The 20415-nt window shown below is 46.9% G+C and overlaps 1 long non-coding RNA gene across 1 annotated transcript; it reads right to left on the reverse strand.

The window, feature by feature from the left end:
- Positions 1-9467: 9467 nt before the first annotated feature.
- Positions 9468-19811, reverse strand: LOC144668390 (uncharacterized). Its single transcript, XR_013573485.1, has 3 exons — positions 19798-19811; positions 19016-19058; positions 9468-9510 (listed from the first exon to the last, which is right to left on the reverse strand). It is a non-coding gene; the product is annotated as an uncharacterized LOC144668390 (long non-coding RNA).
- Positions 19812-20415: the final 604 nt, after the last annotated feature.

Genomic DNA, 20415 nt, shown 5'->3' on the forward strand with positions numbered 1-20415 from the left:
AACCCTAACCCCAACACTAACCCTAACCCTAATCATAACTCTAACCCTAACCCTAACCCTAAACATAACCCTAACCCTAACACTAACCCTATCACTTACCCTAAACCTAACCCTAACCCTAACCCAACCCTAACCCTAAAACTAACCCCAACCCTAACTCCAACCCTAAACCTAACCCTAACCCTAACCCTAACCCTAACCCTAACCCTAACCCTAACCCTAACCCTAACCCTAACCCTACCCCTACCCTAAACCTAACCCTAACCCTAACCCAAACCCTAACCCCAGCGCTAACCCCAAACCTAACCACAACCCTAACCCCAACCCTAACACGAACCCTAACCCCTGCAGTAACCCTTACCCTAACACTAACCCCAACCCTAACCCGAACCCTAACCCTAACCTCAACCCTAAACCTAACCCTAACCCCAACCCTAACCCAAACAGTAACCCTAACCCTAACACAAACTCTAACCCTAAATCTAACCCCAACCCTAACCCCAAGCCAAACCTTAACACTAACCCTAACATTAACCCAAATCCCAACCCTAAACATAACCCTAACCCTAACACTAACCCTATCACTTACCCTAAACCTAACCCTAACCCTAACCCTCACCCCAACCCTAAACACAACACTAACCCTAAACCTAACCCCAACACTAACCCCTGCACTAACCCTAACCCTAATGCCAACCGTAACCCCAACCCTAACACTAACCCTAACCCAAACACTAACCCTAATCCCAACCTTAACCCCAACCCTAACCCCAACCCTAGCATTAACCCTAAATCCAACCCTAACCTCAACCGTAACCCTAACCCTATCCCCAACCCAAACCCTAACCCAAAGCCTAACCCTAACCCTTACTCCAACCCTAACCCTAACACCAACCCCAACTCTAACAATAACCCAATGCATAACAGAAACACAAACTCTAACCCTAACCCTTACCCTAAACCTCCCAACACTAACCCTAAACCTAACACTAACCCCAACCCTAAGTCTAACCCTAACAATAACCTTAACCCTAACTCTAATCCTAACCCTAACCCTACCCCTAATCACAACCCAAACACTAATCCTAACCCTGACCCCAATCCCAACGCTAACCCCAACATTAATCCTAACCCTAACCACAGCCCTAACCCAAACACTAACCCTAACCCTAATACAAACTCTAACCCTAAACCTCACCCCAACCCTAACACCAACCCTAACCCCAAGCCTAACCTTAACACTAACCCTAACCCTAACCCCAAACCTAACCCTAAACCTAACCCCAACCCGAACCCCAACACTAACCCCAAACCAAACCGTAACACTAACCCTAACCCTAAACCTTACCCTAACCCTAATCCTAACACTAACGCTAACACTAACCCAAACCCAATCCTAACCCTAACACTAATCTTAACCCTAACCCTAACCCTAACCCTAAGCCAAACCCTAACCTTAAGCCTAACACCAACCCTAACACCAACACTAACCCAAATCCTAAACCGAACCCTAACACTAACCCTAACAATAACACAAACCCTAACCCTAATCCTGAACCTAACCCTAACCACAACCCAAACACCAACCCTAACCCCAAACCCACCCTGAACCCAAACCCCAACCCTTAACCCAACCCTAACGCTAAACCTAACCCCAACCCTAACTCCAACCCTAACCCTAACCCTAACCCAACCCTAATGCCAGCCCTAACGCTAACCTTAACCCTAACCCTAACCCTAACCCTAACCCTAACCTTAACCCTAACCCTAACCCTAACCCTAACCCTAACCCAAGCCTAACCCCAACCCTAACGGTAACCCTAACCCCAATTCTAGCCCCAACCCTAACCCTAACCCTAAACTCAACCCTAACCCTAAACCTAACCCCAATCATAAACCCAAACCTAACCCCAACCCCAAAAGTAACACTAACCCTAACCCTAACCTTAACACTTACCCTAAACCCAACCCTAACCATTAACCCAAACCTCACCCTAACCCTATCCCAAACCATAAGCCTAAACCCAACCACAAACCAACACTAACCCTAACCCTAACCCTAACCCTAAACACAACCCCAACCCTAATCACAAACCTAGCCCTGTCACTAACCATAACCCTAACCACAACCTTAAACCAAACCCTAACCCAAAACCTAACCCCAAACCTAAACCTAACCCTAACCCTAACCCTAACCCAACCAAACCCTAACATTAACCCAAACCCCAACCCTAAACCAAATCCTAACCCTAACCCCAAACCTAACCCAAAACCTAACCCCAACCCTAACAATAACCCAATGCATAACAGAAACACAAACCCTAACCCTAATCATAACTCTAACCCTAACCCTAACCATAAACATAACCCTAACCCTAACCCTAACACTATCACTTACCCTAAACCTAACACTAACCCTAACCCTCACCCCAACCCTAAACCCAACACTAACCCTAACCCTAACCCCAACACTAACCCCTGCACTTACCCTAACCCTAATGCCAACCCTAACCCCAACACCAACACTAACCCTAACCCAAAAACTAAACCTAATCCCAACCGTAACCTCAACCCTAACCCCAACCTTAGCCCTAACCCTAAACCCAACCCTAACATCAACCATAACCCTCACCCTATCCCCAACCCAAACCCTAACCCAAACCCTAACCCTAACCCTTCCTCCAACCCTAACCCTAACACCAACCCCAACCCTAACAATAACTCAATGCATAACAGAAACACAAACCCTAACCCTAACCCTTACCCTAAACGTCCCAGCAGTAACCCTAAACCTAACACTAACCCCAACCTTAAATCTAATCCTAACAATAATCCTAACCCTAATCCTAACCCTAACCCTAACCCTAACCCTAACCCTAACACGAACGCTAACACTAACCCCAAACCCAATCCTAACCCTAACCCTAACCTTAACCCTAACACTAACCCTAACCCTAACCCTAACCCTAACCCTAACCCAAGCCTAACCCCAACCCTAACAGTAACCCTAACCCCAATCCTAACCCCAACCCTAACCCTAACCCTAAACTCAACCCTAACCCTAAACCGAACCCCAATCATAAACCCAAACCAAACCCCAACCCCAAAAGTAACACTAATCCTAACCCTAACTCTAACCTTAACACTTACCCTAAACTGAACCCTAACCATTAACCCAACCCTCACCCTAACCCTAACCCTAACCCTAACCCTAAACCCAACCCCAATCCTAATCACAAGCCTAACCCTATCACTAACCATAACCCTAACCACAACCTTAAACCAAACCCTAACCCAAAACCTAACCCCAAACCTAACCCTAACTCTAACCCTAACCCTAGCCCAACCTAACCCTAACATTAACCCAAACCCCAACCCTAAACCAAATCCTAACCCTAACCCCAAACCTAACCCTAAACCTAACCCCAACCCTAACCCCAACACTAACCCTAACCCTAACACTAACCCTAACCCTAACCCTAATGCCAACCCTAACCCCAACCCCAGCACTAACCCTAACCCAAACACTAAACCTAATCCCAACCTTAACCCCAATCCTAACCCCAACCTTAGCCCTAACCCTAAACCCAACCCTAACCTCAGCCGTAACCCTAACCCTATCCCCAACCCAAACCCTTAACCAAACCCTAACCCTAACCCTCACTCCAACCCTAACCCTAACACCAACCCCAACCCTAACAATAACCCAATGCATAACAGAAACACAAACCCTAACCCTAACCCTTACCCTAAACCTCCCAACACTAACCCCAAACCTAACACTAACCCCAACCCTAAGTCTAACCCTAACAATAACCTTAACCCTAACCCTAATCCTAACCCTAACCCTACCCCTAACCACAAACCAAACACTAATCCTAACCCTGACCCCAATCCCAACCCTAACCCCAACACTAATACTAACCCTAACCCCAACCCTAACCCAAACGCTAACCCTAACCCTAACACAAACTCCAACCCTAAACCTCACCTCAACCCTAACACCAACCCTAACCCCAAGCCTAACCTTAACACTAACCCTAACCCTAACCCCAAACCTAACCCTAAACCAAACCCCAACCCTAACCCCAACACTAACCCCAAACCAAACCGTAACACTAACCCTAACCCTAAACCTTACCCTAACCCAAAGCCAAACCCTAACCTTAAGCCTAACACCAACCCTAACAACAACACTAACCCAAACCCTAAACCCAACCCTAAACCCAACCCTAACTCTAACACTAACAATAACCCAAACCCTAACCCTAATCCTAACCCTAACCCTAACCACAACCCAAACACCAACCCTAACCCCAAACCCACCCTCAACACAAACCCCAACCCTAAACCCAACCCTAACCCTAAACCTAACCCCAACCCTAACTCCAACCCTAACCCTAACCCTAACCCTAACCCTAACCCTACCCCCACCCTAACCCTAACCCTAACCCTAACCCAATCCTAACCCCAACCCTAACGGTAACCCTAACCCCAATCCTAACCCCAACCCTAACCCTAACCCTAAACTCAACCCTAACCCTAAACCTAACCCGAATCATAAACCCAAACCTAACCCCAACCCCAAAAGTAACACTAACCCTAACCCTAACCTTAACACTTACCCTAAACCTAACCCTAAAAATTAACCCAACCGTCACCCTAACCCTATCCCAAACCATAACCCTAAACCCAACCGAAACCCAACACTAACCCTAACCTGAACTCTAACCCTAACCCTAACCCTAACCCGAACCCTAAACCCATCCCCAACCCTAATCACAAGCCTAACCCTATCACTAACCCTAACCCTAAACCTAACAACAACCTTAAAACAAACCCTAACCCAAAACCTAACCACAACCCAAACCCTAACACAAACCCTAACCCTAACCCTTACTCCAACCCTAACCCTAACACCTACCCCAACCCTAACAATAACCCAATGCATAACAGAAACACAAACCCTAACCCTAACCCTTACCCTAAACCTCCCAGCACTAACCCTAAACCTAACACTAACCCCAACCTTAAGTCTAACCCCAACACTAACCCTAACCCTAACCCTAACCCTAACCCTAACCCTAACCCTAACCCTAATGACCCCAACCCTAAGCCTAACCCTAACGCTAACCCTAACCCTAACCCTAAGTCCAACCCTAACCCTAACCCTAATACTAACCTTAACCCTAACCCAAAGCTAACCCTAACCCAAACCCTAACCCTAACCCTAAACCTAACCCTAACTCTATCACAAACCCTAACCCGAAACCTAATCCTAACACTAACCCTAACCCCAAACCTAACCGTAACAGTCACCCTAACACTAAACCTAACCCTAACCCTAACCCTAACCTCAAACCCACACCTAACCCTAACCCTAACCTTAAACCTAAGCCTAAACCTAACCCTAAGACTAACCCTAACCCCAAACCCAACCCTAACCCTAACCCTAACCGTAGCACGAACCCCAAACCTAACCCCAACCCTAAATCGTTCCCTAACCCCAACTCTACCCACAACTCTGACCCTAACCCTAACCCCAAACCTAACCCTATCCCTAACCCCAACTCTAACCCCAACCCTAATCCCAAACCTAACCCCAACCCTAACCACAACGCTAACCACAACCCTAAACAAAACCCTAACCCTAACCCAAACCTTAAACTTAACCCTAACCCGAACCCTAACCCTAAGCCCCACACTAATCCTAACCCTAACCCCAACCCTAAACCTAACAGCATCCCTAACCCTAACACAAACCGTAACACTAAACCTAACCCCAACACTCACCCAAACCTAACCTTAACACTTACCCTAACCCTAACCCCAACCCTAAACCAAATCCTAGCCCTAAACCAAACCCAACCCTAACCCCAAACCTAACCCTAAAGCTAACCCCAACCCTAACGCTACACCGAGCCCTAACCCCAAAGCTAACCACAACGCTAACCCCAACCCTAACCCTAACCTCAAACCCAAACCTAACCCTAATCCTAACCTTAATCCTAACCCTAAACCTAACCCTAACCCTAACCCTAAGACTAACCCTAACACTAACCCTAACCCCAAACCCAACCCTAACCCTAACCCTAACCTTAGCACGAACCCCAAACCTAACCCCAACCCTAAATCGTTCCCTAACCCCAACTCTACCCACAACTCTGACCCTAACCCTAACCCCAAACCTAACCCTATCCCTAACCCTAACCCCAACTCTAACCCCAACTCTAATCCCAAACCTAACCCCAACCCTAACCACAACGGTAACCACAACCCGAAACAAAACCCTAACCCTAACCCTAACCTTAAACTTAACCCTGACCCGAACCCTAACCCTAAGCCCCACACTAATCCTAACCCTAACCCCAACCCTAAACCTAACAGCATCCCTAACCCTAACACAAACCGTAACACTAAACCTAACCCCAACCCTAACCCAAACCTAACCTTAACACTTACCCTAACCCTAACCCCAACCCTAAACCAAATCCTAGCCCTAAACCAAACACCAACCCTAACCCCAAACCTAACCCTAAAGCTAACCCCAACCCTAACGCTACACCGAGCCCTAACCAAAAACCTAACCACAACCCTAACCCCAACCCTAACCCTAACCTCAAACCCAAACCTAACCCTAACCCTAACCTTTATCCTAACCCTAAACCTAACCCTAACCCTAACCCTACCCTAACCCTAACCCTAACCCCAAACCCAACCCTAACCCTAACCCTAACCTTAGCCCGAACCCCAAACCTAACCCCAACCCTAAATCATTCCCTAACCCCAACTCTACCCACAACTCTGACCCTAACCCTAACCCCAAACCTAACCCTATCCCTAACCCTAACCCCAACTCTAACCCCAACCCTAATCCCAAACCTAATCCCAACCCTAACCACAACGCTAACCACAACCCTAAACAAAACCCTAACCCTAACCCTAACCTTAAACTTAACCCTAACCCTAACCCTATGCCCCACACTAATCCTAACCCTAACCCCAACCCTAAACCTAACAGTAACCATAACCCTAACACAAACCCTAATACTAAACCTAACCCCAACCTTAACTCAAACCTAACCTTAACACTTACCCTAATCCTAACCCCAACCCTAAACAAAATCCTAGCCCTAAACCAAACCCCAACCTTAACCCCAAACCTAACCCGAAAGCTAACCCCAACCCTAACGCTACACCGATCCCTAACTAAAAACCTAACCACAACCCTAACCACAACCCTAACCCTAACTTCAAACCCAAACCTAACCCTAACCCTAACCTTAATCCTAACCCTAAACCTAACCCTAACCCTAACCCTAACCCCAAACCCAACCCTAACCCTAACCCTAACCTTAGCACGAACCCCAAACCTAACCCCAACCCTAAATCGTTCCCTAACCCCAACTCTACCCACAACTCTGACCCTAACGCTAACCCCAAACCTAACCCTATCACTAACCCTAACCCCAGCTCTAACTCCAACCCTAATCCCAAACCTAACCCCAACCCTAACCACAACGCTAACCACAACCCTAAACAAAACCCTAACCCTTACCCTAACCCTAACCCCAACCCTATCCTTAACCCGAACCCTAACCCTAACCCCAACCCTAAGCCTAACCCTAACCCTAACCTTAACCCTACCCCAACCCTAACCCAAACCCAAACCCCAATGCTAATCCTAACCCTAACGTTAACCCTAACACTAACCCTCTCCCTAACAATAACCCTTACCCTAACCCTAACCCCAACCCCAATCCTAACCCTAACCCTAACCTTAACTCTAACCCTAACCCTAACCATAACAGTAACCCTCAGTATAACCCCAACCCTAACCACAGCATTAAACCCAACGCTAACCCCATCCATAAACAAATGCTAACACGATCCCTGACCCCAGCCCTAACCCCAACCCTAACCACAACACTAATAACAATCCTAACACTAACCCTAACCCTAACCATAACCCCAACCCTAACCCCAACCCAAAGCACAATCCTAACCACAACCCTAACCAAAACCCTAATGCCAAACCTAACCCTAACCCTAACCACAACCATAACCACTACCCTAACCCTATCCCTAACCCTAACCCTAACCCCAACCCTAACCCTAACACTAACCCCAACCCGAACCCCAACACTAATCCTAACTCTAACCCCAACCCAAACCCAAATACTAACCCCAACACAAATTCTAACCCTAAAACTAACAGCAACCCTAACCCCAAGTCTAACCTTAACACTGACCCTAACCCTAACCCATCCATAGCCCCAACCCTAAACCAAACCCTAACCCTGACCACAACCCTAAACCTAACCCTAACGCTAACCCTAACCCTAATCCTAATGCTAACGCTGACCCTAAACATAAACCTAACCCTAACCCTAAACCTAACCCCAACCCTAACCCTAACTCTATCACAAACCCTAACCCTAAACCTAACCCTAACACTAACCCTAACCCCAAACCTAACCGTAAGACTCACCCTAAGACTAAACCTAACCCTAACCCGAACCTCAAACCCAAACCTAACCCTAACCCTAACCCTAAATCCAACCCCAACCCTAACCCTAACCCTAACCCTAACCCTAAGTCCAACCCCAGCCCTAACCCTAACACTAACCTTAACCCTAAACCAAAGCTAACCCTAACCCAAACCCTAACCCTAACCCTAACCCTAACTCTATCACAAACCCTAACCCGAAACCTAATCCTAACACTAACCCTAACCCCAAACCTAGCCGTAACACTCACCCGAACACTAAACCTAACACTAAACCTAACCCTAACCTCAAACCCAAACCTAACCCTAACCCTAACCTTAATCCTAACCCTAAACCTAACCCTAACCCTAACCCTAACCCTAAACCTAACCCCAAACCCAACCCTAACCCTAAACCTAACCTTAGCAGGAACCCCAAACCTAACCCCAACCCTAAATTGTTCCCTAATCTCAACTCTACCCACAACTCTGACCCTAACCCTAACTCCAAACCTAACCCTATCCCTAACCCTAACCCCAACTGTAACCCCAACTCTAATCCCAAACCTAACCCCAACCCTAACCACAACGCTAACCACAACCCTAAACAAAACCCTAACCTTAACCCTAACCCTAACCTTAAACTTCACCCTAACCTGAACCCTAACCCTAAGCCCCACACTAATCCTAACCCTTACCCCAACCCTAAACCTAACAGTAACCCTAACCCTAACACAAACCCTAATACTAAACCTAACCCCAACCTTAACCCAAACCTAACCTTAACACTTACCCTAACCCTAACCCCAACCCTAAACCAAATCCTAGCCCTAAGCCAAACCCCAACCCTAACCCCAAACCTAACCCTAAAGCTAACCCCAACCCTAACGCTACACCGAGCCCTAACTGCAAACCTAACCACAACCCTAACCCCAACCCTAACCCTAACCTCAAACCCAAACCTAACCCTAACCCTAACCTTAATCCTAACCCTAAACCTAATCCTAACCCTAACCCTAACCCTAACCCCAAACCCAACCCTAACCCTAACCCTAACCTTAGCACGAACCCCAAACCTAACCCCAACCCTAAACCATTCCCTAACCCCAACCCTAACCCCAACTCTAACCCCAACCCTAATCCCAAACCTAACCCCAACCCTAACCACAACGCTAACCACAACCCTAAACAAAACCCTAACCCTAACCCTAACCCTAACCCCAACCCTATCCTTAACCCGAACCCTAACCCTAACCCTAACCCTAAGCCTAACCCTAACCCTAACCTTAACCCTACCCCAACCCTAACCCAAACCCAAACCCCAATGCTAATCCTAACCCTAACGTTAACCCTAACACTAACCCTCTCCCTAACAATAACCCTTACCCTAACCCTTACCCTAACCCCAATCCCCATCCTAACCCTAACCCTAACCTTAACTCTAACCCTAACCCTAACCATAACACTAACCCTAAGTATAACCCCAACCCTAACCCCAGCATTAAACCCAACGCTAACCCCATCCATAAACAAACTCTAACACGATCCCTGAACCCAGCCCTAACCCCAACCCTAACCACAACACTAATAGCAATCCTAACACTAACCCTAACACCGACCCAAACCCCTACCCTAACCAAAACCCAAACCCCAACTCTAACCACAACCCTAACCATAACCCTAACTCCAAACCCAACCCTAACCCTAACACCAACCCTAACCCTAACCTTAACCCTAACCCTAACCCTATCCTTAACAAGAACGCTAACCGTAACCCTAACCCTAATTATAACCCTAACCCTTACTCTAACCCTAACCCTAACCCTAACCCTAACCCTAAACCTAACCCTACCCTAACCCTAACCCCTAACCCTAACCCTAACCCTAACCCGAACGGTAACCCTAACCCTAAACCTAACACAACTCTAACCACAACCCTAACCCTTACCCTAACCCCAACACGAAACCTAACCCTAACCCCTAGACTAACCCTAACACTAATCCTAACCCTAACACAAAACCTAACCCTAAATCTAACCCCAACCCTAACCCCAAACCTTACCCCAAGCGTAACCTTAAGACTAACCCTAACCCTAACCATAACCCCAACCCTAAACCAAACCCTAACCCTAAACTTAACCCCAACCCTAACACCAAACCTAACCCTAATTCTAACGCCAACCCTAAACCCAACCGTAGCCCTAACCCTAACCGTAACACTAATCCTATCCCTAACCCTAACCCTAACCCTAATGCAAACCCTAACCCCAACCCTAACTCTAACCCTAACACTAACCCTAACCCCATCCCTAACCCCTAACCTAACCATAACCCTAACCCTAACCCTAACCCAAACCCTATCCTTAACCCGTACCATAACCCTATCCCTAACCCTAACCCTAAGCCTAAACCTAACCCTAACCCTAACTCTAACCCTAACACTAACCCTAACCCCATCCCTAACCCCTAACCTAACCATAACCCTAACCCTAACCCTAACCCAAACCCTATCCTTAACCCGTACCATAACCCTAACCCTAACCCTAACACTAGCCCTAACCCTCCCCTTAAACCTTACCCTAACCCAACCCTAACACTAACCATAAACCTCACCCTAAACCTAACCCTAACACTAGCCCCAACCCTATACTTAAACCTAACCCTCACCCTAACCCTAACACTAGCCCTAACCTTAACACTCGTCCTAAACCCTACCCTTAAACCTAACCCTCACCAATCACTAACTCTAACCCTTACCCTCACCCTAACCCTAACCCTAACCCTAACACTAGCCCTAACCCTCCCCTTAAACCTTACCCTAACCCAACCCTAACACTAACCATAAACCTCACCCTAAACCTAACCCTAAAACTAACCCTAACACTAGCCCTAACCATATCCTTAAACCTAACCCTCACCCTAACCCTAACACTAGCACTAACCTTAACACTCGTCCTAAACCCTACCCTTAAACCTAACCCTCACCAATCACTAACTCTAACCCTAACCCTCACCCTAACCCTAACCCTAACCTTGACACTAGCCCAAACCCTACCCTTAAACTTAAACCTAACCCTAACAGTCGCCCTAAACCCTACCCTTAAAAATAACCCTAACCCAAACCTAACTCTAACCCTAACCCTCACCCTACCCCTAACCCTAACGCTAAAACTAACCCTAACTATAATCCTAACCCTAACATTAGCCCTAACCCTAACATTTGCCTTAAACCCTACCCTTAAACCTAACCCTAACCCAACCCTAACACTAACCCTAACCCTCACCCTAACCCTAACCCCAATACTAGCCCTAACCCTATACTTAAACCTAGCAATAACCCTAACCCTAACATTAGCCCTAACCTGGACACTCGCCCTAAACCCTACCCTTAAACGTAACCCTAACCCAAACCAAACTCTAAACCTAACCCTCACCCTAACTCTAACCCTAACCCTAACCCTAACCCTAACCCTAACCCTAACCCTAACCCTAACCCTAACCCTAACCCTAACCCTAACCCTAACCCTAACCCTAACCCTAACCCTAAACCTAACTCTATCACAAACCCTAACCCTAACCCTAACCCTAACCCTAACCCTAACCCTAACCCTAACGCTAACCCTAACCCTAATCCTAATGCTAACGCTGACCCTAAACATAAACCTAACCCTAACCCTAAACCTAACCCCAACCCTAACCCTAACTCTATCACAAACCCTAACCCTAAACCTAACCCTAACACTAACCCTAACCCCAAACCTAACCGTAAGACTCACCCTAAGACTAAACCTAACCCTAACCCGAACCTCAAACCCAAACCTAACCCTAACCCTAACCCTAACCCTAAATCCAACCCCAACCCTAACCCTAACCCTAACCCTAACCCTAAGTCCAACCCCAGCCCTAACCCTAACACTAACCTTAACCCTAAACCAAAGCTAACCCTAACCCAAACCCTAACCCTAACCCTAACCCTAACTCTATCACAAACCCTAACCCGAAACCTAATCCTAACACTAACCCTAACCTCAAACCTAGCCGTAACACTCACCCGAACACTAAACCTAACACTAAACCTAACCCTAACCTCAAACCCAAACCTAACCCTAACCCTAACCTTAATCCTAACCCTAAACCTAACCCTAACCCTAACCCTAACCCTAAACCTAACCCCAAACCCAACCCTAACCCTAAACCTAACCTTAGCATGAACCCCAAACCTAACCCCAACCCTAAATTGTTCCCTAATCTCAACTCTACCCACAACTCTGACCCTAACCCTAACTCCAAACCTAACCCTATCCCTAACCCTAACCCCAACTCTAACCCCAACTCTAATCCCAAACCTAACCCCAACCCTAACCACAACGCTAACCACAACCCTAAACAAAACCCTAACCTTAACCCTAACCCTAACCTTAAACTTCACCCTAACCTGAACCCTAACCCTAAGCCCCACACTAATCCTAACCCTTACCCCAACCCTAAACCTAACAGTAACCCTAACCCTAACACAAACCCTAATACTAAACCTAACCCCAACCTTAACCCAAACCTAACCTTAACACTTACCCTAACCCTAACCCCAACCCTAAACCAAATCCTAGCCCTAAGCCAAACCCCAACCCTAACCCCAAACCTAACCCTAAAGCTAACCCCAACCCTAACGCTACACCGAGCCCTAACTGCAAACCTAACCACAACCCTAACCCCAACCCTAACCCTAACCTCAAACCCAAACCTAACCCTAACCCTAACCTTAATCCTAACCCTAAACCTAACCCTAACCCTAACCCTAACCCTAACCCCAAACCCAACCCTAACCCTAACCCTAACCTTAGCACGAACCCCAAACCTAACCCCAACCCTAAACCATTCCCTAACCCCAACCCTAACCCCAACTCTAACCCCAACCCTAATCCCAAACCTAACCCCAACCCTAACCACAACGCTAACCACAACCCTAAACAAAACCCTAACCCTAACCCTAACCCTAACCCCAACCCTATCCTTAACCCGAACCCTAACCCTAACCCTAACCCTAAGCCTAACCCTAACCCTAACCTTAACCCTACCCCAACCCTAACCCAAACCCAAACCCCAATGCTAATCCTAACCCTAACGTTAACCCTAACACTAACCCTCTCCCTAACAATAACCCTTACCCTAACCCTTACCCTAACCCCAATCCCCATCCTAACCCTAACCCTAACCTTAACTCTAACCCTAACCCTAACCATAACACTAACCCTAAGTATAACCCCAACCCTAACCCCAGCATTAAACCCAACGCTAACCCCATCCATAAACAAACTCTAACACGATCCCTGAACCCAGCCCTAACCCCAACCCTAACCACAACACTAATAGCAATCCTAACACTAACCCTAACACCGACCCAAACCCCTACCCTAACCAAAACCCAAACCCCAACTCTAACCACAACCCTAACCATAACCCTAACTCCAAACCCAACCCTAACCCTAACACCAACCCTAACCCTAACCTTAACCCTAACCCTAACCCTATCCTTAACAAGAACGCTAACCGTAACCCTAACCCTAATTATAACCCTAACCCTTACTCTAACCCTAACCCTAACCCTAACCCTAACCCTAAACCTAACCCTACCCTAACCCTAACCCCTAACCCTAACCCTAACCCTAACCCGAACGGTAACCCTAACCCTAAACCTAACACAACTCTAACCACAACCCTAACCCTTACCCTAACCCCAACACGAAACCTAACCCTAACCCCTAGACTAACCCTAACACTAATCCTAACCCTAACACAAAACCTAACCCTAAATCTAACCCCAACCCTAACCCCAAACCTTACCCCAAGCGTAACCTTAAGACTAACCCTAACCCTAACCATAACCCCAACCCTAAACCAAACCCTAACCCTAAACTTAACCCCAACCCTAACACCAAACCTAACCCTAATTCTAACGCCAACCCTAAACCCAACCGTAGCCCTAACCCTAACCGTAACACTAATCCTATCCCTAACCCTAACCCTAACCCTAATGCAAACCCTAACCCTAACCCTAACTCTAACCCTAACACTAACCCTAACCCCATCCCTAACCCCTAACCTAACCATAACCCTAACCCTAACCCTAACCCAAACCCTATCCTTAACCCGTACCATAACCCTATCCCTAACCCTAACCCTAAGCCTAAACCTAACCCTAACCCTAACTCTAACCCTAACACTAACCCTAACCCCATCCCTAACCCCTAACCTAACCATAACCCTAACCCTAACCCTAACCCAAACCCTATCCTTAACCCGTACCATAACCCTAACCCTAACCCTAACACTAGCCCTAACCCTCCCCTTAAACCTTACCCTAACCCAACCCTAACACTAACCATAAACCTCACCCTAAACCTAACCCTAACACTAGCCCCAACCCTATACTTAAACCTAACCCTCACCCTAACCCTAACACTAGCCCTAACCTTAACACTCGTCCTAAACCCTACCCTTAAACCTAACCCTCACCAATCACTAACTCTAACCCTTACCCTCACCCTAACCCTAACCCTAACCCTAACACTAGCCCTAACCCTCCCCTTAAACCTTACCCTAACCCAACCCTAACACTAACCATAAACCTCACCCTAAACCTAACCCTAAAACTAACCCTAACACTAGCCCTAACCATATCCTTAAACCTAACCCTCACCCTAACCCTAACACTAGCACTAACCTTAACACTCGTCCTAAACCCTACCCTTAAACCTAACCCTCACCAATCACTAACTCTAACCCTAACCCTCACCCTAACCCTAACCCTAACCTTGACACTAGCCCAAACCCTACCCTTAAACTTAAACCTAACCCTAACAGTCGCCCTAAACCCTACCCTTAAAAATAACCCTAACCCAAACCTAACTCTAACCCTAACCCTCACCCTACCCCTAACCCTAACGCTAAAACTAACCCTAACTATAATCCTAACCCTAACATTAGCCCTAACCCTAACATTTGCCTTAAACCCTACCCTTAAACCTAACCCTAACCCAACCCTAACACTAACCCTAACCCTCACCCTAACCCTAACCCCAATACTAGCCCTAAACCTATACTTAAACCTAGCAATAACCCTAACCCTAACATTAGCCCTAACCTGGACACTCGCCCTAAACCCTACCCTTAAACGTAACCCTAACCCAAACCAAACTCTAAACCTAACCCTCACCCTAACTCTAACCCTAACCCTAACCCTAACCCTAACCCTAACCCTAACACTAGCCCGAAAACTACCCTTAATACTAACCCTAACCCAACCCTAACTCTAACCCTAAACCTCACCCTAACCCTAACATTAACCCTATCCCTAACACTAGCCCAAACCCGACCATTAAACCTAAACCTAACCCAAACACTCGCCCTAAACCCTACCCTTAAACCTAACCCTAACCCAACCCTAACTCTAACCTAAACTCTCAACCTAACCATAACCCTAGCCCTAACCCTAACACTAGCCCTAACCCTACCCTTAAACCTAACCTAACCCTAACCCTAACCCTAACACTAGCCATAACCCTAACACTCGCTCTAAAATCTACTCTTAAACCAACCCCTAACCCAACCCTAACTCTAAACCTAACCCTCACCCTAACCCCAACCCTAACCCTAAACCTAACCCGTGCAGTAACCCTAACCCTAACCCTAACCCCGACCCTAACCCCAACACTAACCCTAACCCTAACCTCAACCCTAACCCTAACCCTAACCCCAACCTTAACCCAAGCACTTACCGAAACCCTAACACAAACTCTAACCCTAAACCTAACCCCAACCCTAACCCCAACCCTAACCCTAACCCTTACCCAAACACTAACCCTAATCCTAACCTTAACCCCCACCCTAACCCCAACCCGAACCCTCATCCCAACCCTAACCTCAACCCTAACCCTAACCCTAACACCAACCCAAACCCTAACCCAAACCCTAACCCTAACTATTAAACCAACCCTAACAATAACCCTAACTCTAACCCTAATCCTAAACCTAACCCTACCCCTAACCACAACCCAAACACTAATCCTAACCCTAACCCCAACCGCAACCCTAACCCCAACACTAATACTAACCCTAACCCCAACCCTAACACAAACTCTAACCCTAACCCTAACACAAACTCTAACCCTAAACCTCACCCCAAGCCTAACACCAACCCTAACCCCAAGCCTAACCTTATCACTAACCCTAACCCTAACCCTAACCCTAACCCCAAACCTAACCCTAAACCTAACCCCAAACCTAACCCCAACACTAACCCCAAACCAAACCGTAACATTAACCCTAACATTAACCCTAACCCTAACACTAACACTAAAGCTAACCCTAACCATAACCCTAATCCGATCCCAAACCCTAACTCTAACCCTAACCCTAACCCTAACCCTAACCATAACCCTAACCCTAACCCAAACACAAGTCCTAACCCTACCCTTAAACCTATCCCGAACCCTAACACTCGCCCTAAACCAGACCCTTAAACCTAACCTGAACCCAACCCTAACTCTAACCCTAGCCCTCAACCTAACCATTACGCTAACCCTAACCCTAACACTAGCCCTAACCCTACCCTTAAACCTAACCCTAACCCTAACCCTAACACTATCCCTAACCCTCATCCTAACCCTAACCCTAACACTAGCCCTAAACCTCCCCTTAAACCTTACCCTAACCCAACCCTAACACTAACCATAAACCTCACCCTAACCCTAACCCTAAACCTAACCCTAACACTAGCCCTAACACTATCCTTAAATCTAACCCTCACCCTAACCCTAACACTAGCCCTAACCCTAACACTCGTCCTAAACCCTAACCTTAAACCTAACCCTCACCAAACACTAAATCTAACCCTAACCATCACCCTAACCCTAACCCTATCCCTAACCCTAACCCTAACACTAGCCCTAACCCGACTGTTAAACCTTACCCTAACCCTAACCCTAACACTAGCCCTAACCCTTACAGTCGCCCTAAACCCTACACATAAATCTAACCCTAACCCAACACTAACTCTAAAGCTAACCCTCACCCTAACCCTAACCCTAACCCTAAAACTAACCCAAACCCTACTCATAAACTTAACCCTAACCCTAACAGTCGCCCTAAACCCTACCCTTAAAAATAACCCTAACCCAAACCTAACCCTAACCCTAACCCTCACCCTACTCCTAACCCTAATCCTAACCCTAACCCTAACCCTAACTCTATCACAAACCCTAACCCGAAACCTAATCCTAACACTAACCCTAACCCCAAACCTAACCGTAACACTCACCCGAACACTAAACCTAACACTAAACCTAACCCTAACCTCAAACCCAAACCTAACCCTAACCCTAACCTTTATCCTAACCCTAAACCTAACCCTAACCCTAACCCTAACCCTAACCCTAAACCTAACCCCAAACCCAACCCTAACCCTAAACCTAACCTTAGCACGAACCCCAAACCTAACCCCAAGCCTAAATCGTTCCCTAATCTCAACTCTACCCACAACTCTGACCCTAACCCTAACTCCAAAGCTAACCCTATCCCTAACCCTAACCCCAACTGTAACCCCAACTCTAATCCCAAACCTAACCCCAACCCTAACCACAACGCTAACCACAACCCTAAACAAAACCCTAACCCTAACCCTAATCCTAACCCTAACCCTACCCCTAACCCTAACCCAAACCCTAACCCTAACACTAGCCCTAACCCTACCCTTAAACCTAACTATAACCCTAACCCTAACATTAGCCCTAACCCAAACATTTGCCCTAAACCCTAACCTTAAACCGAACCTTAATCCAACCCTAATACTAACCCTAACCCTCACCCTAACCATAACCCCAATACTAGCCCTACCCCTACACTTAAACCTAACAATAACCCTAACCCTAACATTAGCCCTAACCAGGACACTCGCCCTAAACCCCACACTTAAACGTAACCCTAACCCAACCCTAACTCTAAACCTAACCCTCACCCTAATCCTAACCCTAACCCTAAACCTAACCCTAACACTAACCCTATGTCTAACCCTAACCCTAAACCTAACCCTAACACTAACCCTAACACTTAACGCAACCGCTAACCTAACCCTAACCCCAACGCCGAAATAACCCTAACCCTAACCATAACCCAAAGCATAACACTAACCCTAACCCCAACCCTAACCCTAGACCTAACCCTAACCCTAACCCTAACCCTAATCCTAACACTAACACTAACCCTAACTCTAAACCTAACCCTAACCCTAACGCTAACCCTAACCCTAACCCTAACCATAACCATAAGTCTAACACTAACACTAATCCTAACCCTAACCCTAACACCAACCCTTAACCTAACCCGAACCATAACCCTAACCATAACCACAACCCTAACACCAACACTAACCCTAACACGAAACCAAAACCTAACACCAAAATTAACCGTAACCCTGAAACTAACCCTAACCCTAACCCTAACCATAACCCTAACCCTAAACGTAACCCTAACCCAAACCCTAACCCTAACCCTAATCCTAACCCTAACCCTAACCCTAACCCTAACCCTAAACCAAACACTAACCCGAATCCTAACCCTAACCCTAACCCTAACCCTAAACCCATCCAATCCAAAACCAACCCTATCCGTCACCCGATACCCAACCCTAACACCAAACCTAACCCTAACCCTAACCCTAACCCTAACCCTAACCCTTACGCTAACCCTAACGCTATCCCTAACACTAACCCTAACCCTAACCCTAAACCTAACCCTAACCCTAACCCTAACCCTAACCCTAACCCTAACCGTAACCCTAACTCTAACCCTAACCCTAACACTCACCCTAACCCTAACGCTAATCGCAAGCACTAACCTTGCCCTAACCCCAAGCCCAACACTAACCCTAACCCTACCCCTAACCCCAACTGTAACCCTAACTCCAACCCTAACCCTAAGCCTAACCCTAACACCAACCCTAACACGAACCCTTACCCACAACCGATACCCAACCCTAACACCAAACGTAACCCTAACACTAACCTAACTCTAACCCTAACCCTAAAACTAACACTCACCCTAACCCTAACCCGAAACCTAACCCTAACCCTAACCCTAAACCTAACACTAACTTTAACCCTAACCCTAATCGCAACCGCTAACATAACCCTAACCCCAACCCCAACAATAACCCTAACCCTAACCCTAACGCTAACCCTTACCCTAACCATAACCCTAACCCTAACACTAACCCTAACCGTAACCCAAACCCTATCCCTAACACTAATCCTAACCCTAAACCTAAACCTGTCCCTAACCCTAATCCTAACCCTAACCCGAATCCTAACCCTAACCCTAACCCTAATACCAACCCAACACCAACCCTAACCGTCACCCGATACCCAACCCTAACACCAAAACTAACCCTAACCCTAACCCTAACCATAACCCTAAACCTAACCCTAACACTAAACCTAACCCTTACCCAAACACTAACCCTAAATTTAACCCTAACCCTCACCCTAACACTAACTCTAACCCTAACCCTACCCCTAACCCTAACTGTAACCCTAACTCCAAACCTAAGCCTAACGCTAACACCAACCCTAATACCAAACCTAACCCTCACCCGATACCCAACCCTAACACTAACCCTTACCCTAAACCTATCATTAAAACAAACCCTAACCCTAACCCGAACCGTAACCCTAACTCCAAACCTAATCCTAAGCCTAACCCTAACACCAACCCTAACATGAACTCTAACCCAAACCTGATAGCCAACCCTAACACCAAACGTAACCCTAACCCTAACCCTAACCCAAACACTCACCCAAACTCTAACCCTAACCCTAACCCTAACACTACCCCTAACCCTAACCCTAACACTAACCTTAACCCTAACACTTAAT

The sequence above is a fragment of the Cetorhinus maximus genome, chromosome 26, assembly GCF_964194155.1.
Source record: "Cetorhinus maximus chromosome 26, sCetMax3.hap1.1, whole genome shotgun sequence".
Classification (NCBI taxonomy): Eukaryota; Metazoa; Chordata; class Chondrichthyes; order Lamniformes; family Cetorhinidae; genus Cetorhinus; species Cetorhinus maximus.